Below are 22,088 nucleotides of genomic sequence, written 5' to 3'. Positions count from 1 at the left end.
CCGGTCAAGGCCACTTTCTTAAGTATTTTTCCTCCCCAAATATTAAGTAAATAAAAGTGCTATGTCTGCAAAGCAACAGTGGACCCAGAAAACAGAGAGCGGCTTGGCCTGGCCCAGTTATCTGGACTCAGTTTCCCCCACTGTGTGAGGAGCATCTGCTTTGCAGGGTTGGCATGCAATCTGAAGGCATACGGTATGTACTGGGTACCTGCTGTGCCAAGTAGGGGTAGCACCATGGGATGAGATGCTGCCCCTGAACCCTAGGGGTCTCCCCATCTAGGAATAAAGTACAACCAAGGTCCAGATGTGAACGTGGGTCGGGGTGCAGATGTGAAAGATGCCGTGGGGGTGCAGACCCACGACTTCCCTGGGGGAATGCCAAGGAGGGTTAATGGCAGTAGAAGTGTGCTGTGGAGGATGAGGAGGCAACTACCTGTGAAACACGTGGATGTGCAAGGCAGTTGTGATTAGGAGATGAACAGTGACAGTTACCCGTCAAGTGAGGCAGAATAATCTCCTGCCTCACAGTAATTCCACACGGCTGAGGAGATGGCAGTTAAACAGGCCCCAGCCCTCTCTCCCAGGAGAAGCAAGCCTTAAGGCTCAAGCTTGTCTCTCTTTCGCACATCCCGTCCTGTTTCTTTGACTGTGTTGCTGTTCTAGGACCCTTTGTTTCCCAAAAGACTAACCCTGCATCTGCCACCCATGGCTTCTCCACCCAACCTCCAGGAAGCATCCTGCTCACACTCTGGCCAGTCCCACCTCTGCAGCACCTCAGGCTCTTGGCTGCCAGTGGGAGGAGACCAGGATGAGGCCAGTGCCACAGAGCGACAGGAGTTCAAAAGGATGTAGACCCAGGCATCCTCACTGACCACTGGTTCCCGCCTGGCCCTCTGTGAGGAACACAGCTCCTGGACCAGAAACTGCCCTCCAAGCCTTCCCAGAGTGGGTTGGAAGCAGAAATTGGCAACAAATCTACAGCTCAGAGCATGACAGTGCTGGGATGCATAGAGAGGAGCCTCCAAGCCTGGGTCAGAGAAAGGTGCTTAGGTCAGGAGACATCTGACCCGGCTCTCCACAGTGGACCTGCAAAGCAATGCCAAGTCCAGAGTGGGATGCAGCCAGCGAATTATCAAGAATTTATGGAGTGGTTTTGTGGGGAAGGGATGGAAGCTAGACCTGGAAAGGCAGAGGTAGCGTCCATACAGTCTAATGTTTTAGGGAATCTGGACTTTATCCTCTCGGTACTCTGAATCACTGAGGGAGTCTGGGCAGAGTTAAGTGTATAATCAATTTATTGGGTTGGAAAGCACTGTAATTTGATTTGCATTTCCCTAGTGACTAATGGGGCTTCCCAGGTGGCACAGTGGTAAAGAATCTGCCTGCCAATGTAAGAGACATGGGTTTAATCCCTGACTCAGGAAGACCCCCTGAAGTAGGAAATGGCAACCCCTTCCAGTATTCATGCCTGGAAAATTCAACGGGCAGAGGAGCCTGGCGGGCTACAGTCCATGGGGTCACAAAGAGTTGGACAGAGTGAGCACAGAAGCCGTGCCAACCACACAGTGACTGAGGTTGCTGAGCATCTTTCTGTGTGCTTGTCAGTCACTTGTATTTTCTTTGGAGGAAAGTCTCTTTAGATCCTTTGCCTATTTTTAATTGAGTTAGCTTTTATTATTGAATTATAATGGCTTTTTATATATTTTTGATACAATTCTCTTTGAAACTAAGCAGGATTCTGCAGGACCTTCCTGGGGACAGCCCCCTTGGTCCATGGCTTCTTATTTATAGAAAAACTTTAGCCTCCTACACCTTCCCTTTCCTAAGAGAAAATTTAATCAGTTAATAGCTAGAGAAGTAAGAAAATACAGAAACAAAGGAAAGTAGTTAAGAAAGACAAAATAATAATATTTTAACCATGAAACAAAGTCAAAGACACTTAGTTCCATCTCACAACCTATAGATAATATCCTGATGCATATACTTGAGTAGTTTTGCAGAAACTGAGACCACACCCCTTGTCACCAGGTGAAGGAAGCTGACACTTGCTGACCACCAGCACATAGACCTCAGGCCACTTGGAATCAGAAAACTGATGATTAAGATTCCCAAAATCTCACCATACTACCTCACCACCAGCCAATCAGAAGAATGTACAGGAGCTGATCACAGACCCCATGTCTCTCATCCCTACAGTTGTCTTGAAAACCCCTTCCTCAAAAGCCATCAGGAGTTCAGGTCTTCTGAGCTGTAGATGTCTTTTCTCCTTGATTGTCACCCTGCAATAAACGTTGTACTTTCCTTCACCACACCCCAGTGTCAGTGGATTGACTTTGCTGTGCATCAGACAAGCAGACCCAAGTTTCAGTTCAGTTTCAGTTCAGTTCAGTCGCTCAGTCGTGTCCGACTCTTTGCGACCCCATGAATCGCAGCACGCCAGGCCTCCCTGTCCATCACAAACTCCCAGAGTTCACTCAGACTCACGTCCATCGAGTCAGTGATGCCATCCAGCCATCTCATCCTCTGGCGTCCCCTTCTCCTCCTGCCCTCAATTCTTCCCAGCATCAGAGTCTTTTCCAGTGAGTGAGCTCTTCGTATGAGGTGGCCAAAGTACTGGAGTTTCAGCTTCAGCATCATTCCTCCAAAGAAATCCCAGGGCTGATCTCCTTCAGAATGGACTGGTTGGATCTCCTTGCAGTCTAAGGGACTCGCAAGAGTCTTCTCCAACACCACAGTTCAAAAGCACCAATTCTTCGGCGCTCAGCCTAGTGATACCTTATCAGATAAGTGATTTATACACACTCTTCCGTTCATATTTCATCCCAACAATTGATGCAGCCTCTTGCTGGTCTCCTTCCTTTTTCTCTTGCTCCTCTACAACCGAGAAGCCAGCACAGTCTTTTAAAACATAAATCAGGTTGCATTTCTCCATGCAATATAATCTTTTAAAAATGCTATTCTGATCAAGTCACTCCCCTACACAAAAAATAGGTGTAAGAAAACAAACTTTTTCTCTGGCTTCCCATCACTATTGGGATAAGCTTCAGAGTCCTTTGCTTGGTTGGTAAGGGCCTCAATAATACTGCCTCTACCCAAGTCTCCACCTCCCTTCCCATCACTTTCTCTCTCTCTGCACACTCATCACACCCACCCACACTAACTTGGGTTCAGAATTCCCAAGCTCCTTCCCTTCCATTCCCTTTGTATTTCAGAAGGCTTCCTCTCTCCTCTTTCTCTGGTCAATCTCTTTCCATCCGTATCAGGTTAAATGGCACTTCCCTGGGGAGAACACCATGGATTCTCCAGTCTAACTTAGGTCCCTTTGACGCAAGAAGGGCAGTGCCCATCAAACTCATCACACTCTTCTTAGAGGAATTATTGATTGATGGGTGTTAGACTAAAAGCTGCAGAAGCACAAGGCTCGTTTCCTTTGTTTTCAGTACCAAACAGTGTCTGCAGAAGAAACCAGCAGGATTCAGATCTTCTCTAGGCACCAAGGACCTGATGGAGGAGTTGAGGCCGTAAGATCCCCTCTCAGAGTGCCATCTCCCCAGATGAAAGCAAACCAGAGAAATCTTATTTTAAAAGAGCATTTATTATTATTTCTGTTCTGTTCTATATTACTTGCACACCATTATTCTCAACAGATTTGGAAATCACAGACTTACAGTTTCACCCAAAGTCCTTGCTGACTTTTGGTGTTGAAAAAATTGCCATCACCATCACCCCACAATTCATTAGTAATCCATCAGCCTTTTGTTTCTCTTAAAGAACAAAGGACCATGTTTCCTACAGTTTGGGAGAGATCCATTGCCCTTTTTTTTTTAAGTTTTATTTTAAGAATGACTTTCTAAGAGGCCTTTGAAGTATAACATAGCCACCCTTGCTAAACATAGTGTTCTCATGAATTTTCACCTGGGATCTGAGAGGAGTCAGGGATAGAGCTGAAAGGGATTTCAGTGGTCATCTTGGATGGGAAATGGGTCCAGAAGGTCACCAAGGCTCACATGGACACTCTGTGATGGAGCTGGGACCACAGCCATGTCCCTGGGTGCCCACTTCATGTTCTTCCTCCTTTATATCCATTCACCCTTTGCTTAGAAATGTTACCCAATTTCCTAGTTTTACCTTTGAGAAACTCCCTTTACCAACACTCTTGGTACTTCTCCTGAAGTTGTCCCATACAAGCTCAGAGGTGAATCATGAGACCATGTTTCAGGCAACCAGTATTTTGCATTCACCTCTCCACAGTGATTGGTTTAGAATTAGACATGTGACCCAGTTAGAGCCAATGAGATGTAAGCAAGTTGTCTGTGGGAATGCTGGTCAGAGGCTTTCTCTCCTTCTACCCCAGGCTACACTGGAGAGTGGGCAGAGATGCTGGAGCAGTTGCAGCCATCCTGTTATCAGAGATGAGAAATGGACAGGGCTTGGTCTGAAAACCCTATCCCAGACCTGAGGCAGTTGGGCCTACAGGCAGCACTGCCACTATCCTTTTAGTTATAAATGTTAAGGAATTCCCTGTATTTCAGGTTCCAGCCACCTGCCCAAAAAGCATCCTGCTGAATGTAGTCTGCTGATTCCCTTATTTCCATGCCTGTCTCCAGAAGTGGGATTCAGTTGCAGGTCATGCAGCCACAGGCATGTGGAAGGTTCTCCACCAAAATGGACTGAGCATCTGCAGCCTGCTGTGGGCTCACTACCCCACCTCACCCCTGACAACTTTCAGCTTCCTTGGCCACTTGTCTCTCAGCTGGAGTGTTCTTACCTTTAGGGAGTTGAGTGGTCTCGTGTGACAATTTGTACACCAGTCTGCCTCCTCTGCCTCATTACTGCAACAGCCTTCCATCTCCCACCCCGCACTCATCTGCTGGGATCACTGGAACTTGGAACCTGTACCCTCCGTCTCACCTTAGCCCTCCAGCCCTGCCCTCATTCACAGGGGAGCAGGAGGCCTGCTGGCGCCCCCAGGCTCACTGCATCCCATGACGGCACCTCTGCGGTCTCACACCCCTGCCTCCACAGGTCAAAGGAGGACACAGACACTCATCTGTGTTGTCAGAGCCCCCTCCCTGAGGCTGTGCACTGAGGCTTTTATTCTCCCGCAACACCCACTGACAGCACTGCCCAAGTGGCCGGTCCCCATCTCCTGCTGGAGGCTCTTCAACCACTTAACACGGTTTTTCAATTTCCACTGCTCAGGCCCATACGTCTCCATCCCAGCGAATGGATTGCCATGGGAACTTTCCTCTCCAAAATTCTGATGAATGGCATTTTTATCCTGGAATGATCCCTAAGTTAAAGTGAGATTCACCAATATTCATTTTGTGATAATGGCATAGAGCACCAGATCAAAAATTCATGGCAAGCGTACTCTGCAACATTCTCCCCCTTGAATGCAGGCAGAGCGAATGTCTGACTCTATGTATATGCATGTAACACACCTGCCACAGCATATCTGCATGTATGCAGTGCACGTGTGCACGCACATGTCTCCCACACGCAGCCCGTGGCACACCCTCTCCTTCAGACTCCGTTCAGTAGTATTTCAGGAATTAACCATTCCAGGGACTGGCTGGGTGATAGGCTTTCTCAATCAAGGAGAAGGCAGATGTGAATTTGGAGGAAGAGAAGAGACAGTAGTGGGCATCTGGTGTCTCCCATCTATTGCTGGCTAGAAGGAAAATCAATTCCACCGCTCATCCAAAACATGGTGTAATGTTGGTGAGGGCCAAACAGCCTGGGATGCCTGCTCTCTCCCATGCAAGGAAGTAGAGAGGATGAACATAGGCTGGACTTAGGTATCAGGACTGTATCAGCAGGACCTCAAAGTCCACAGCCGATCCCGCACAAGGGGAAGTACTTAGATCCAAGGAACTCTTCCAGGGTCTTAGGTGAGTGTCTTTAAGTTAAAAGCAATTGTTGAAATGAAGACTTCTCACAAATCATGATAAAGATCCTTGCCTCTCCCTCCCACGGCTGGCAAGAGACAGCCCTCTCTGTCTCAAAAACCCTAAAGCCCCTTCTCTGGCCATCAGTGAACCTTTCTTCTTTGTGTCATGCCCTGCATGACTGGCCCCACAAAGCCCAGGCCAGGAACATTCCCACTTATTTCCTCCTTTCCTAGACTTATGCCCCTAATCTCTTTTTATTCTGTCATTCCCATGACTTGGAACACCAATGCAATGTGAATAGGGAGTGGGGGGACTGTGGATGGTCCCCCTTTCTGACCATCTTCCAGCCATAATAATTCATCATCACCTACCAGCAAGCAGCCACCATGCTGCATGGCAAAAAGGCACAGCAAATTGTAGCAGTGGCATGAACACCCTGGCTTCTGTTATTTTACTATATATATATATTTTTTTTTCTTTTCTTCCTCTTTTTGACAAGAAAGAGAACCCTAAATCCGCATACCCTGCCACGTTACGAATCTTCTGTCCCTAACTGTGCCTCTGGGTCACTCTTGGCCAGTCTTTCAAGGGAAATGCTACCTGGTCTTCCAAACTTTGGTTTATCACCTTGGTTGCTTTCTGCCAGGTTTGCTCTGTCATGAGAGCAGTTTCTTATTTATTATGAAGAAGTAGGGTGGTGATAATTAGAGCTGGGATTTTTTGCTTATATACATATTTATGTATAAATACAAGACACATACCTGGCCTCTTCAGCTTCCTAAAATATTCTTCAACTAAGATGTTAATCAACCCCACTGGTGGCCCAGGGCTGTGTGGGTGGGTGTTGTGCCCCACATTTTCTGAACACTGTTGACACAGGGTAGAGCCGAGGGGAATGTTTGTGAATGGTGAGTTATTCCTAGCTCCCCGTCTCCCTAAAAGAGGGAGAAGCCACACTCCCTGCCTTGAAGCCACACTCATCCCCTTCTCTCTTCTCTGAGTCCCAGCGTGAATATTCTAATCCCTTCAAGGATAAAAGGGGAGGCAAGGCTTTGCTATTTCCAATTTCCAAAAGTGTTGAGGATGAAGTTGACACATTCTTAAGGAAGAAGAAGAAGAAGAAGTGGAGGGGTGTCTCTGCCAGAGTAGAGAGACTAGATGAGGCATTGTGAGATGAGGATACCACCATGGGAACAGAAGCACTTGTAGGGAGGGGCTCTGTGTCGCGGAAGGGAGCCGTGGGCAGAGTAGTTAACAGAATCTTAGCCATTTCGGACTCTGTGGGAGAAGGCGAGGGTGGGATGATTTGAGAGAATAGCACGAAACATGTATATTACCATATGTGAAACAGATCGCCAGTCCAGGTTCGATGCATGAGACAGGGTGCTCAGGGCTGGTGCACTGGGATGACCCAGAGGGATGGGAGGGGGAGGGAGGTGAGAGGGGGTTCAGGATGGGGAACACATGTACACCCATGGCTGATTCATGTCAATGTATGGCAAAAACCACTATGATATTGTAAAGTAATTAGCCTCCAATTTAAATAAATTAAATAATAATAATAATTTTAAAAAATTACAGGGAGGAAAAAATGAAGAGTATGGTAGTAAGAGACATGAACTGCTGTACATAAAATAGATAAGCAACAAAGATTCACTGCATAGCACAGGGTATAGACAACATCATATAATAGGGTATAACCTATAATGGAATATAACCTGAAAAATTAAAACTGAATCACTTTGCTGTACACCTGAAACTAACACAATATAGTATATCAAGTATATTTCAATCAATAATAAAATACAATGTCTCTTTCTCACTCCCCAGCTCAGGGATGTTGAAACATAGGTATAGGAAACCCACTTTCCAATGGGTCCCACCTCCTCCCCCTACTTTAGCAAAGCATCCCCAAGTGCACTGAAAGCGTTCTGCAGGTGCGGAGAGGGAGAAAATAAAGTTGAAAATCCTCAAAGTCAGATTCAGCGTGAATTTGAGAGATCTTGGAAATAGCCCCCAACTACAATATTCATAGTCTCACCTTTAAAATGGAGGGGGTTGGATTTGAATTGCCAGGTAAACTAGGACACTCAGCTAAATTTGAATTTCAGATAAGCAATGAATAATTCTTTAGTATAAGTATGTCCCAAATATTTCATGGGACATGCATGTACTAAGAGTTTACTCACTATTTATCTGAAATTCAATTTTAATCAGCCATCTTTTTGTTGGCTGGTTTTTCCTTTTTTGAATCGAGATCAGGCAAAATTTCCAAGAGTTCTTTGAGTTCTGCCATTCTCCCCATTCTCTCTTCACCCCAAAGAGAGGCAGGAGAGAGTCATCGTCACCGTGCCATGGCTGAGGGAGAAAAACACACAAGAGGAGAAGTGTGCTTGTATCCGTGCTGCCTTCTTTGAGGAAGGCAAACACAGAGGCAAAACAGGAATGGACTGGGAGTTCGGGATTCGCAGTTGCAAACTATTATATGTAGGATGGATAAGCAACAAGATCCTACTGTATATCACAGGAAACTAAATTCAATATCCTACAAGAAACCATAATGGAAAAGAATATGAAAAAGAAGGTATATATGTGTATATATATATCTGAATCAGTTCTCTGTACAATAGAAATTAACACAACATTTTAAATCAACTATACTTCAATAAAGTAAATAAATAAAACTAAGTGGGCCAGAATTTGTTAAAAACATGTAGGTTGTTGGCAGTAACTCTGATCCACTGGGTCTGGACACCCCAACCTGCAGAGTCTGGACCACCCAATGTCAGGGAGCAACTGGGAAATACTAATTCATAGGTAAAAGGATAAAATTCTGCGTAATCTGTCTTGGTAACCCAAGAAACTGACACTTACACCAGAGGGGGAAAAAAAAGGCTAATACTCTGTGTGACAAATTGTATTCATTTTTTTTAAACCACTAATTATTTTACCTGTATGCAATTCCTCTATTATTTTCACTGCTGGAAAATCACAGGGTGGTAAGTGCTGCTAGTACCTGTCACAGACAAGGCGTAAACAATGCAAGACAATAAAACCTCATGGAGCACGGCGTGCTCAATGGTGGCTTGTTGCGCTCACCAGTAAAACAAAACATCAAAGCAAAAAGCATTAACCAATGGTAGCCTGAAAAAAGGAATGTGGTAAGTGAGTCTGAAGACTGAATTCCTAATATTCCCAGACAACAGACTTTACGGATAAAAGACGGTCGGGGGGAAAGGTCCTGGAGAAGGCGGCTAACAAGGAGCTGTCAAGATGGGAACAAGCTGCTCACCAAATGGGTAGCACTGTCCTGCACATCTGGTTAGCACTTTACAGTTTACAAATTGTTCATCCATCTTCCTCCCAGCTGCATGAAATAAGACAAAACCCTCCAGGAACTGACTCATGGAGAAGTCTGATTTGACCAAGGGTACTAAGGTTTAAGGGAATGATGCTGAAGCTGAAACTCCAGTACTTTGGCCACCTCATGCGAAGAGTTGACTCATTGGAAAAGACTCTGATGCTGGGAGGAATTGGGGGCAGGAGGAGATGGGGATGACAGAGGATGAGATGGCTGGATGGCATCACTGACTCAATGGACATGAGTCTGAGTGAACTCCAGGAGTTGGTGATGGACAGAGAGGTCTGGCGTCCTGCGATTCATGGGGTCGCAAAGAGTCGGACACAACTGAGCGACTGAACTGAACTAAACTGAATTAAGATTTAAGGCAGAGATGGTGAATATATATAAAGCAGAGACCAAAAAAATCTTTAAAAATAGCTCATGGAGAACCCAGTCTAGTTGGAGGAATACCCGTATATCAAATCACCACACTGATGAATGTCAAATTGGAAAAGAAGTTAAAGATAGGACTTGAGTCCATGAAAGTAGTGTTGGGGGTAGAAGGAGAATCTGACTTAGCCACAGGGCATGAAGGATGGCTCCCTTTTGGGGGTGACATGGAGCTGACAGAGGTTAATAGGGTGGGATCCTGGACAAAGTCTGGTGGCTCATATAGCATTAAATAAGGAGGTGAAATGGCAAGGAAAAGATTAGGGCAAGACAGGGTGTGTCAGCAGGGGCTGGATCATTCTGGGCCCCAAAGGCCATGCTAAGAGTTTGAGAATTCTTGAAGTGGCGTTAAGCAAAAGAGTGAGAGCAGTTTCTTTTGTCAAGGCTTTTACTATGCTGTTACCTCCACTGTGTCACCATGATCCAGGCTCCAGAGCCTCACCTTCATTCATTTCAAGAGTTTAGGAGTTCTTTAGGTCTTCAAAGAGGGTTTGCTATCAACAGACGAGCCAGATACAACCTAGCAAAGCCCCAGTTGGAAGTGTGTCTCTCCCGTTGTTGGTCAACAGGCAATGCTGACCCAGTGGGACGGAAGCTTAGCGGATGCTGCTGCATCTACTGGGAAGAGATTTCTATAGCTCCTCTTCAGGGTGGGGCAGCTTTGTCCTGGCTTGGGTGGAGACCGGAGGGCTTCTTGGTCATCAGCCATGAGTGTGGATTGCGTAAGAAGAGGTTGAGTTCCTGCTGTTCCATATTCCTGGGCCCTGAAGGTCTGGTCCTTTTGTTTCAAGTCCCTTGTTATTCATCTCCACCCATATCCTCCACCTCAAGAATTATTTTCAGCTCAGGATATAGGAAATTTTTCTTTTATCTATAGGAATTCTTCCAAATCTATTGTCTACACACGTAACTCCTTTCCATCTCCCTGAGGCTGAACTTTGGATTCTCAACAACTAGAATTTTACCTTTGTATTCTGCTCTGAGTGCTATTTTTTTTCCCCTGAGCATTGAATATTAAATGCCTGACTGAATGGGTTAAAGTCAGGAGGAGAAGGAAATAGTGTTATTCTATCACCATGGTTTCCATTTGCGAAGATTACTCTGAATACATCACAGAAAATGGAGGAGTAAGGACAGGTTAGTTGATAGTTACTGCACAGTCAATAGAAGGAGGTGGTAACTTGAAGTTGGTTGATTGAACTGGACACGAAGAGTCCATATTCCATATAGATTAGGAGACAGGACATTGAGTCCTGGCAATAATTTGGATATGGATACCAGAGAAAGAGAATTCAGGAGAACCCAAATTCTCTTTTATAGCTGGTTGAGGGTAGGGGGAGAAGGCAACTGCACCCCACTCCAGGACTCTTTCCTGGAAAATCCCATGGACAGAGGAGTCTGGTAGGCTGCAGTCCATGGGGTCGCTAAGAATCGAACACGACTGAGCGACTTCACTTTCACTTTTCACTTTCATGCATTGGAGAAGGAAATGGCAACCCACTCCAGTGTTCTTGCCTGGAGAATCCCAGGGACGGGGGAGCCTGATGGGCTGCCGTCTATGGGGTGACACAGAGTCGGACAGGACTGAAGTGACTTAGCAGCAGCAGCAGCAGAGGGTAGGGGTGACTTCTGCAGAAATGAGAAACTAGAGATGAGGGTCGAGTTTTCTTTTGAACACACTGAGTTTAGAGCGCATTTGGACTATTTAATTTAAGATGGGAATTAGCCAGAAATATGAATCTAGTGCTTGGCAGAGGGGTAATCATTGCAGATAAGTGTACGGAAGCTCAACAATAAAAGAGATTGCCAAAGGAAAAATAAGGAGTAAGAAATGTCTTGGACAACTCTGGCATCTCACAGTTGAACAGAAAACAATGAGCCTTCTAAGAGACTGAAAAGGAAATTGTAGACCAACAGACAGAGAACCAAGTGGATATGCCATCAAAGAATCCAAAGGAAGAGGTGGTTTCAATGCTGTGGCTGTGGTTCCCAGTGCCCAGCGCTATTAAGGATGAAGGGAAGACAGACATAGAGAACAGACTTATGGACATGGGGTGGGGGGAGGAAGGAGAGGGTGGGATGTATGGAGAGAATAGCAGGGAAACATACATTACCATATGTAAAATATATAACCAATGGGAATTTTCTGTATGACTTAGGGAACTCAAACCAGGGCCCTGGAACAACCTAGAGGGATGGGATGGGGAGGGACATGGGAGGGAGGGGACATATGGGTACCTATGTTTGGCAGAAACCAACACAATTCTATAAAGTAATTATCCTTCAATTAAAAATCAATCAATTTAAAATAAAAAAGAAGAATTCAAAGCAGCCATTGAATTCAGGGACATGGAAGTCACTGATAAACAATGATATTGTTGGTAGAGTGATGTGGCCAGAAACCAATACAGCGAACTTCATTGTGAATGGGGGTTGAGGGGAGTGAGGAAAGGAGAACAAAACAGTGTCAATGACATAGACGGTCTGTACTTCTTTGCAAAACCAGAGGCCATTCTTTCCTCCAGTTTGTCTGTGGCTGAGACACTAGCAATAGGTTAGGAGCTGATGGGAGATGTGGAATCCAGAGAGGTGCATTTTATTTGCTTGCTTGCTCGTCTTAATTTAGGAATTTTGAGTATGTTCACCCCAATAAGAAGGTCCCAGTGCGGGGAAAGAGTAGTTGCAGAGATAAGAAAGGGAAGGGATAGTTAATACATAGCATTGGTTCCTATAAATGTACTGATAGTTGGGATGGGGCCCAACGTCTTGGTGGTGAGGGGATAGAGAATCTACTTCAGACAGAAGGGAGAGCATTCTCCACCCCACAGTAGAGGTGGGAGGATGAAGGAGGGGGAGGATCTGTGCAGAGGTAGGTAACTAGGGACTTAGCCTCAGGATGCATTGCCCCAGTGTGATATTTTCTACCTTCTCAGGAGGAGGTGCCATCTGCTGAAGCGGGTAAATCAAACATTTGAAGGGAGCAGGCATGTTCCGAAATACATCTCTAAGAACGAGAAAGCAAGTTAATCTGAGAGATCTAGCAGAGGAGTCTAGCACTGGGAGACCTTCTAGGGTTGGCGATCACAGGTTTTAAATAGAAATAGAGAAGCTTCTGATCTAAGAACGGAATTTTTTTGCCACATCAGGCAGCTTGTGGGATCCTAGTTCCCTGACTAGGGATTGAACCTGGACCCTCAGCAGTGAAAGCACCAAGTCCTAACCACTGGACCACAGGGAAGTTTCAAGAATGGAATAGTTGAATTGGCCTCCATCTGTTCACCCAAAGAGCAGAGGCATATTCGTTCCTGATTCACATAAACTCTATTAGTTAAATAAAATGAGCATGTTGTAAATAGTCACACATAGCTAGCTCCATCTCCCCAATAATACAGGTGATCTTTTTGACCCTACATCATGAGAAACGCTGGACTGGAAGAAATAAACTGGAATCAAGATTGCCGGGAGAAATATCAATAACCTCAGATATGCAGATGACACCACCCTTATGGCAGAAAGTGAAGAGGAACTCAAAAGCCTCTTGATGAAAGTGAAAGCGGAGAGTGAAAAAGTTGGCTTAAAGCTCAACATTCAGAAAACGAAGATCATGGCATCCAGTCCCACCACTTCACGGAAAATAGATGGCAAAACAGTGGAAACAGTGTCAGACTTTATTTTTCTGGGCTCCAAAATCACTGCAGATGGTAATTGCAACCATGAAATTAAAAGACGCTTACTCCTTGGAAGGAAAGTTATGACCAACCTAGATAGCATATTGAAAAGCAGAGACATTACTTTGCCAACAAAGGTCTGTCTAGTCAAGGCTATGGTTTTTCCAGTGGTCATGTATGGATGTGAGAGTTGGACTGTGAAGAAGGCTGAGTGCCGAAGAATTGATGCTTTTGAACTGTGGTGTTGGAGAAGACTCTTGAGAGTCCCTTGGACTGGAAGGAGATCCAACCAGTCCATTCTGAAGATTAACCCTGGGATTTCTTTGGAAGGAATGATGCTAAAGCTGAAACTCCAGTACTTTGGCCACCTCATGCGAAGAGTTGACTCATTGGAAAAGACTCTGATGCTGGGAGGGATTGGGGGCAGGAGGAGAAGGGGACGACAGAGAATGAGATGGCTGGATGGCATTGCTGACTCAATGGATATGAGTCTAAGTGAACTTCAGGAGTTGGTGATAGACAGGGAGGCCTGGTGTGCTGTGATTCATGGGGTCGCAAAGAGTCGGACACGACTGAGCGACTGATCTGATCTGATCCCTGTCATTTGTCCCATCATTTTTCTCCTTTCTCTCTACAGTTCTGGGCAGACAGCATGTCAATGACATTCAAAGAAAAAGATGGGATACAGCTTGTGGAAGCATTGTGAAAAGTTAGCAGTGTGCAAGCCAACTGAGTATGGATATTATTACTGTGTCAGTAGTGACAAGCCTAATGTGGATGATATTAAAATGTGCTTTTCGAGTGTTCTGATATTTTTTCAAAGTGCATCCATACACAGCATCTTTTATGCTTGCAAAATCACTAATGAGTTGGAAATTATTATTTTCAGTCCAGGAAGCAGGTTGGTTATTTGAAGGCCAGAAGCAAGGGAATATCACCCTGAAGGTGAAATCTAGGCCTTGGGACCCCAAGGAGGGAGCTTGTTCCATTAACACCCAAGGATGCCCGACCTTGAGAATATCTAATATAGATTAATCCATCTCAGAGTTGATACTGGAAGATGAATCCCCAGACTAGTTTTTTTGATTGCAGAGTTTAGTTTTCAGACTTTCAGGCACACACCTGGCCACACCTGTTTACCATCTGCAAGGTACAGAGGTTTGGTCACAGACCACAAAGAACCACTTTCCACAGCTTCCCTACCTCCTACAGTGAGAAAACTTGCTGTGGATCGTATTTGTCTAAAGTTCTTTTCTTCATCTAATCCTTTTGGGACAACTGTGATGGAACAAAAACCCTGCCTGGGGGAAAGGACATTTTCCTGCAAGTGCAGAGCCCAGAACCACATGGGCAATGCCTGGCCATATTCTATACATCTAAAACTAATCTCAGAGAGCCTGAGGCTGGTCAAAGGAATCCAGTAAATGCATTCTTTTTCCATGAGCTTTGAAAGAAACACATCGTCCATACAAACTTCCCCATGCACCTCCCTTGAGCATTCATGTTTTGCCAACATTAGCAAAGAAAGGAATATCCAATAACTTTGAAGACAGAAAAATGTGTCTTGCAGTTCCACGGATAAAAAATAGTAAAACCACTATCAGACAAACCGGAACAAAATGCCAAGGACTTGACAGGTCTATTTTTCAGAGATGAGTTAGGAGGAGGGTGTGCACTTGGAAATTGGGACACTGGTGTTGAATGGGAAACTCGGGTCTTGTTCGCCTCCACAGAGCTCTTATTTCTTTTGTCGGTGTGAATCCAGGAATCCGTATCATGGTTTGGAAGATGTTCTTGGGTTTCAGGGGGAAATTAGTTGCGTGCATTCGAAGCTAGGATATGGCTGAGTCTATTCCATTTCTTAAATGTCTAAGAAATATCAAGAGGATCTATGAAGCTTAAGGACACATGTTAATGCAACACTGGAGAACTTGATTAGAGCCCAGCACTCAGGAAAATCATTTTCAGCTTCACACATGCTACACTGCACATGTAATATGTTGTCTTTGATGTTATTTGCCATTTATTAAATGTATCTGCTAATATGAAGTGTTCCATTTCCTGACTATAGAGTGTTAAAAAGTTCAATCTCAGTTTACACTCACTCTGTGGAAACCTGATTTCCTGAGCCCTTCCTTGAGCCAAGGCTGAGGGTCAAAGGAGCCTTAAAATTCTATTTATTGCGTGCCTACACTATGAAATATGTCTGGGAGATCATAACTAAACCAGATTCCATCTCTGCCCTCCAGAGGCTTACAGTTTGGTGTGGAGAAAGACATACAGAACTAATTAATACACGATACCAAATGCAGTAATATTGCTGTATCAAATGCAAGAGAAAAGACAAGATTCATCCTGATGGGGAGGGAAGGTGGAAGAGACTTGTGGGGGTAGGCAGCATGCAAGCTGGGCATATGCAATAGTGATTCTGGCTTAAACAGAAGAAAAAAAAATGAGAAACAATCCTCAACTTTTTTTTTAAAAAGCAACAGATTGTCAAAGTGAGGTTCTTATGGGTTAATGTCTCTTGAGATGCCAACTTGATATACACCCGAAGAAACTGCTGAGTCGGAGACCAACCCCCACCCTGCACAAAGGACATGCGATGGGCATAATGGAAAATATGTATCTCAGTTCCTGATTTCATCATCGGGAGAGTAATACGAGAGAGTCTTGAGAGAAGAGAAAGAAAAGATTTATAGACTTTCTTCTCCAGTGGTTGTTATTCTAGAGTAAGTCCCCCCGACTCCCCTTCACCTGAGAGGACCCAGACGGCCTGGGGCTTCCTGTCATGATCGTCCAGGGGCAGAGAAAAAATACCCCTGGCTGAGTAAAGTTTAAAGAGATGATAGATCACAGAAAATAAGCTGCCTTTTGATTATGTCACAGAGCACGCTTGTTTATTATACCAGTTACATAGGATAATATAAAAAACTTGTATTGACATTTACAATGTGGTATAACATTCCAGGTGATGGCTAACTTAACAGTTTTCCTAAGGTGTTCATTATTCATCTATTTACGTTTTTCCTATTTGCAAACAAGGTCTCAGGAAACATGGTTGGTTATATCTCCTTGTGCTAATTTCTAAAGCCTCCCTATGACAGATTCTGAAAGTTCAGTTACAGGAGTAAAATTTTCTCTTTGCCCTCCAAATTGGTTGACTATCTTTAAACTATTTAAATACTCTTTATTGTTTTCATTCTATTAGATTGCTTGAATTTTCTTATTGATTTATAAGCATTCTCATGCATTTTGGAGAATTATCTTCATCATATTTGATGCAAATATTTTCTCCCAGTGTCACATTTCACTTGAGACATTTTCTAAGTCTATACATTTTTAAACTTGTGTTAATTTCAAATTTACCCATCTTTTTCTATATTTTTATAGTTATTGAACTAAATTCTAGCATTCTTTTTTACATGCTAACAATTTTATTCATGTGTGTGCATATGTGTCTGGGATTTTAATATATCTTACATTCATTTTGTGAGTTTTATACGTTAGCTATTTAACATGTAGAACCAGGACTCCCAATTTCTTCACCACCTCTTTCTATCTCCACTGATTTCAAACATTAGTGCATCTTATAACTCTAAGATATACAAAGATCTGTTTCTAGATGTTTTAGTCTCTTCCATCTATTTGTATATTCTTAAGGAAAATCTGACTTCTTTAATGATTAGAGCTTCATAAATTTGACATCAGATGGTTAAAGTTCATTCTTTTGATCATCTTTTTCAAAATCGCATGGCTGTCCACAACCATTTATCTTCTATTTGAATTTTAGAATCTGCTTGCCGATTTCCATAATAATCTCATTGCAAATTTGATTACATTAAATTTTTAGATAATTTGGGGGAGAAGGAACATCTTTAAAATAGATCTTCCCAGCCATTAACATTAAGTCATCCTTCCCTTATATTCAAATCTAAATTTATTAAATGTTAGATTTTCCAAGAAATTTTGTCATTATTCTTAGACTTATATACTCCCAGCTGTTGTATTTTATAGATTGTTTTTGTTATTTTAAACAAAGTGCATTGTACTTGGTTATTGCTAGTGTAGAGAAAAGCTTTTGAATATTAATCTTGTATCTGACCAATCTGTTGAAATCTTATATCAATATTAATGTATTGTTAATTGATTACTTAATTGTTAATAGAGCCTCTTGAATTATTTAAAGTAGTTAATCATATCATTTTCAAGTAAAGGCACTTTTGTTTTTTCCAACTTTATTTCCTCCCTTTTCTCTCTTGCTAATTGGCTAAAACACATAGTTAAAAAAATAGTAAACATTTTTATATTTCCTAACTTTAAAGGTAGTGCTTATGTTTAACCAATACTTTGTATGTCTGCTGTAATTTTTTGATATTTACTTCTATCCCTAGCTTATTATTTCATCATGATATGATGATAGATTTTTTTATGCTTTTGATGGCTATTATGAGAAATAAATGGTTTTACTGTGTTAATGTATGAAATTACAGTAATAGATTTTATTATATAGAAACTCCCAAATTTACATCTCCAGTCCTGAATTTTTCCTTGACCTCTTAACTTGTTATAATTAACTGCTTCTTGAGAGCTCCACTGGAATGAACAATAGACTTTGCAAGCTTAAATACAAAACCAAACTTTTGATTTTAGCAAATGGCCCTTCCATCCATGTTCCATCCACCAGGTCCTCAGGAAAAAACACTGAAGTCATCCTCTGCTTCTTGCTTTCTCTAATATATCATATTCAATCCACTAGAGAATCTTAAAATTCACTTTCAAAACATGTCTGGAATTTCAGCCATCTCCACTTTTATCCCTCTAGCCCAAACCACCAACATTTCTCACCTGGATAATTTCACTTGTTTTCAGCTGATTTCCCACATTTCCATGTTTGTTCCCTTCAATCTGTTCTCAAACCAACCACCCCCAGGATCCTCATGGTGTCTACTGCTCAAAATGTTCATTCCCCGGAGGCTTTGATTAAAATCCAAAATCATTGCTTGGCTTGCAAAACACAGTCTGATCCATGACACTTTTCAGTGTCTTCTACCCGCTTCTTCTTGGTCATTGGGTTTCAACATAAGTCACCTTGCTATCCTTTCACTCCACCCCCTAAGCTCCATGTTACCACACTCCCAACTCAGGGACTTTGCAGTTGCTGTTCCTCTGCATGGAAAGTTATTTCCACAGATACTCATATGGTTCCCTCCCTCATTTTATTCAGGTCTCTCCTGAAATATCACTCTGCGAGAAGAGCCTTCTTTGACTACCCAGTCTCAATTGGCCCATATTCATCATTTTCTATTTCTTTATCCTGCTTTGATTTTCATCACCACCTGACATTACATTATATATTTTAATCTTCTTCATTGCTTATGTCTCCAATTATAATGAGAATTCCATAAGGAAATTTTCTGTCTATTTTACTCACTGATATATTCCCACTGACTAGAGAAAATTAAAATGTATCCAGACCTTGCCACATGTCCCCTCTAGAGGTGGGAAAACCACCCCCATTTAAGAACCACTGTGTTAAAGGCTTACACTAGAATAAAGGTCTCAAATCAGTAATCTAAGCTTCCACCTGAAAAAATGAGTGACAGTAATGAAACGCACACAGAAAAATACGATAGAAAAAGTCAACAAAACCAAAAGCTGATTATTTGGGAAAAAAGATAAAATACAATTGATAAGCCTCTAGTTAGACTAACCAAGGGAAAAAAAGAGAAGATATAAATGACCACCATTAGGAGAAAAAGAGGGAATACAACTAGAGACCCATAAATAAAGATAAATATCTGTTATAATATTATTATTAGACAGAACAGACTTCAGGACAAGGAATGTGTTTCCCAAAGATACAGAAGAATAAGACAAGCAAATACAAATCCTAGATATGTATGTATGCAGTAACAGGCTTTCAAAATGCACAAAACGACATTTTGTGAATCTCTTTGCTGTCCATCTGAAACTATCATAACATTGTTCGTCTGCTATACTCCGATATAAAATACAAAGTTTAAAAGACAAAATTAAAGTTGGAGATTGTAACGTTCCTATTCAATACTTGATAGAACAAGTAGACAGAAAATCAAGACATAGAGGATATGAACATCTACCAACTTAATTTCATTGACATTTATAGACACTCTACCCAAATTAAGAGAATGTTTGTATCTTCAAATATTCAGAGAATAATCACCAAAATAGACAACATGTTGGACAATAAAAGAATTGCTAATAAATTTAAAAGGACTGAAATCAGAATTAAGTTAGCAATAAAAAAACAGATATTTGGAAAATCAAGTACTTGGAAAATTGGACAAGACTCCTATGCAACCTATATACAAAGCAGAAGTCCACAGGAAAAATTAGAAAATATATTTAACCTGAATGAAAATAAAATTATAATAGATTAAAACCATGTGGAATATAGTCCTTAAAAGGAAATCTATAGTTTTAAATACTTGTATTTGAAAATACTTGTATTTGAAAAAAATCTAAGCTTTCACTTTAAAAATTTAGAAAAAGAAAAGCAAATTAAAATAAAAGAAAGAAGAAAATGGGAATTTTAAAAGATAAGAGCTATCAGAATTCGAGTAAACAAAAAAATAAGGCATAAAATAATAAAACGAAAAGTTTTCTTTTAAAAAAAATCAGTAAATTTGATGAAACTCTAGCTTTGATGATCAAGAAAAAAGATGAGAAGCAAGGATTAACAAGAATATGAATGAAAACGGAGGTACCACATTGTACCCTACAGGCTTAAAAGGATAATATGGGGATATTACCCACAACTTTATGAAAGATAAATTACTAAAACTGACTAAGGTAGAAATGGAAAATCTGAGTAGCTCTATGCCCCTATGAAAGATATTGAAATCATCAATTAAAAACCTTACCAGAAAGAAAACTCCAGGCCCAGAAGGCTTCTCTGGTCAATTCCATAAAACATTTTATAAATTCTATCAAACGGTGGCGGAGGAGGCCGGAGAGCACTTGGCGGCAGCGGCGGCGGCGGTGGCTGGACCGGCGGCGGCAGCCGCAGCAGCAGCTACACACTCCCTGTGCCGAAGCGCTGCCACACAAGCCCCTCGGGCCGCCCACCGCCCCGGAGCTGCCTGACCCTGCGGGCGCCTCCTTCAGCCTCCAGCCCCGGCAGCGCCCCCAGCCGTCCTCCGACTGGCCCTCGACCTTCTGCGCCAGCCGCAGCCTCAGCCCCAGCCTTAGGCACAGCTCCTGGCACAACCCTAGCCCCCACTGCAGCTCCTCCAGACACAGTCTCTACGCCGACATCCTGGAAGCTGGGGTGCTCTTGTCCAAAATCAACTCGCTTGCCCACTTGCGCCCGGCGCCCCGCAACGACCTGCACTCCACCAAGCTGGCTCCGGGCAAGAAGAAGGAGCCCCTGGAGTCGCAGTACCAGGTGGGCCCGCTCCTGGGCAGCGGCGGCTTCGGCTTGGTGTACTCAGGCATCCGTGTCACTGACAACTTGCCGGTGGCCATCAAGCACGTGGAGAAGGACCGGATTTCCCACTGGGGAGAGCTGCCTGCTGGCACCCGAGTGCCCATGAAAGTGGCTCTGCTGAAGAAGGTGAGCTTGGGCTTCTCCGGCGTCCATTAGGCTCCTAGATTGGTTTGAGAGGCCCGACAGTTTCGTCCTGATCCTGGAGAGGCCGGAACCGTTGCAAGACCTCTTTGACTTTATCACGGAAAAGGGGGGCGGGGCGGGGGGGTGGGCTGCAGGAGGAGCTGGCCTGCAGCTTCTTCTGGCAGGTGCTGGAGGCGGTGGGGCCCAGCCACGACTGCAGGGTGCTTCACCGCGACATCAAGGGCGAGAACGTCCTTACCAACCTCAAACGCGGCGAGCTCAAGCTCATCGACTTCGGGTCGGGGGCACTGCTCAAGGACACCCTCTACACGGACTTCGATGGGACCCGACTGTATCCTCCATAGTGGATCTACCATGGCAGACAGCCATCTGGTCTCTGGGGATCCTGCTGTATGACGTGGTCTGTGGAGATATTCCCTTTGAGCAAGATGAGGAGAGCCTTAGGGGCCAAGTTTTCTTCAGGCAGCGGGTCTCTTCAGAGTGTCAACATCTCATTAGATGGTGCTTGGCCTTGAGGCCATCAGATCAGCTATCCTTCGAAGAAATCCAGAACCAGCCGTGGATACAAGATGTCCTCCTGCCCCAGGAAACTGCTGAGATCAGCTTCAAAGCCTGTCGCAGGGGCCCAGCAAATAGCTTCTCCGACAGGTTCGTCCCTCCCTGTCAAATGCTCAAGGGAGGGGAAGTGTCTCCAGCTTCCCAAGTACCAGTGGCACTTATTTTCAAGCAGTACAGTGCTTGATACAGAAACATTTACAACTCATTCCAGACCCTAGGCTCCTGGAGGCTGCTTCCCAAAAGGGAGGAAGAGATTCCACTCCACTCCACTCCAGGCGTCCTAGGCCTCCACTCCTCCCCTAGAAGCTTGCCTTCTCACCTATGTCCAGCATTGGTGGACGCTGCAAAATCCCAGGGGTGGGCGGCGGTGGAGAAGTGGGAGTAGGTAAGGATCCTACCATGCACCTGTTCGCTTCATCAGGAGTTCTGCTGAATGACGGGCAGGGGGGATGTGTGTTGGGGTGGGTTAGGACTAGCACCATTTTAAGTCCCTGTCACCTCTTCTGACTTTCTGAGGCCTTCTGTGGGGACTCTGGCTGTGCTGGGAGAAATACTTGAAC

At 43.7% G+C, this 22,088-nt stretch overlaps 1 pseudogene; it reads left to right on the top strand.

The window, feature by feature from the left end:
- Positions 1-21,712, top strand: part of LOC102288198 (uncharacterized) — a 177,556-nt pseudogene extending 155,844 nt beyond the window's left edge.
- The last annotated feature ends 376 nt before the right edge of the window (positions 21,713-22,088 follow it).

The sequence above is a fragment of the Bos mutus genome, chromosome 18, assembly GCF_027580195.1.
Source record: "Bos mutus isolate GX-2022 chromosome 18, NWIPB_WYAK_1.1, whole genome shotgun sequence".
Taxonomy (NCBI): Eukaryota; Metazoa; Chordata; class Mammalia; order Artiodactyla; family Bovidae; genus Bos; species Bos mutus.
The sequence above is the reverse complement of the archived record's forward strand: the minus strand, read 5'-3'. Positions and strand labels throughout refer to the sequence as shown.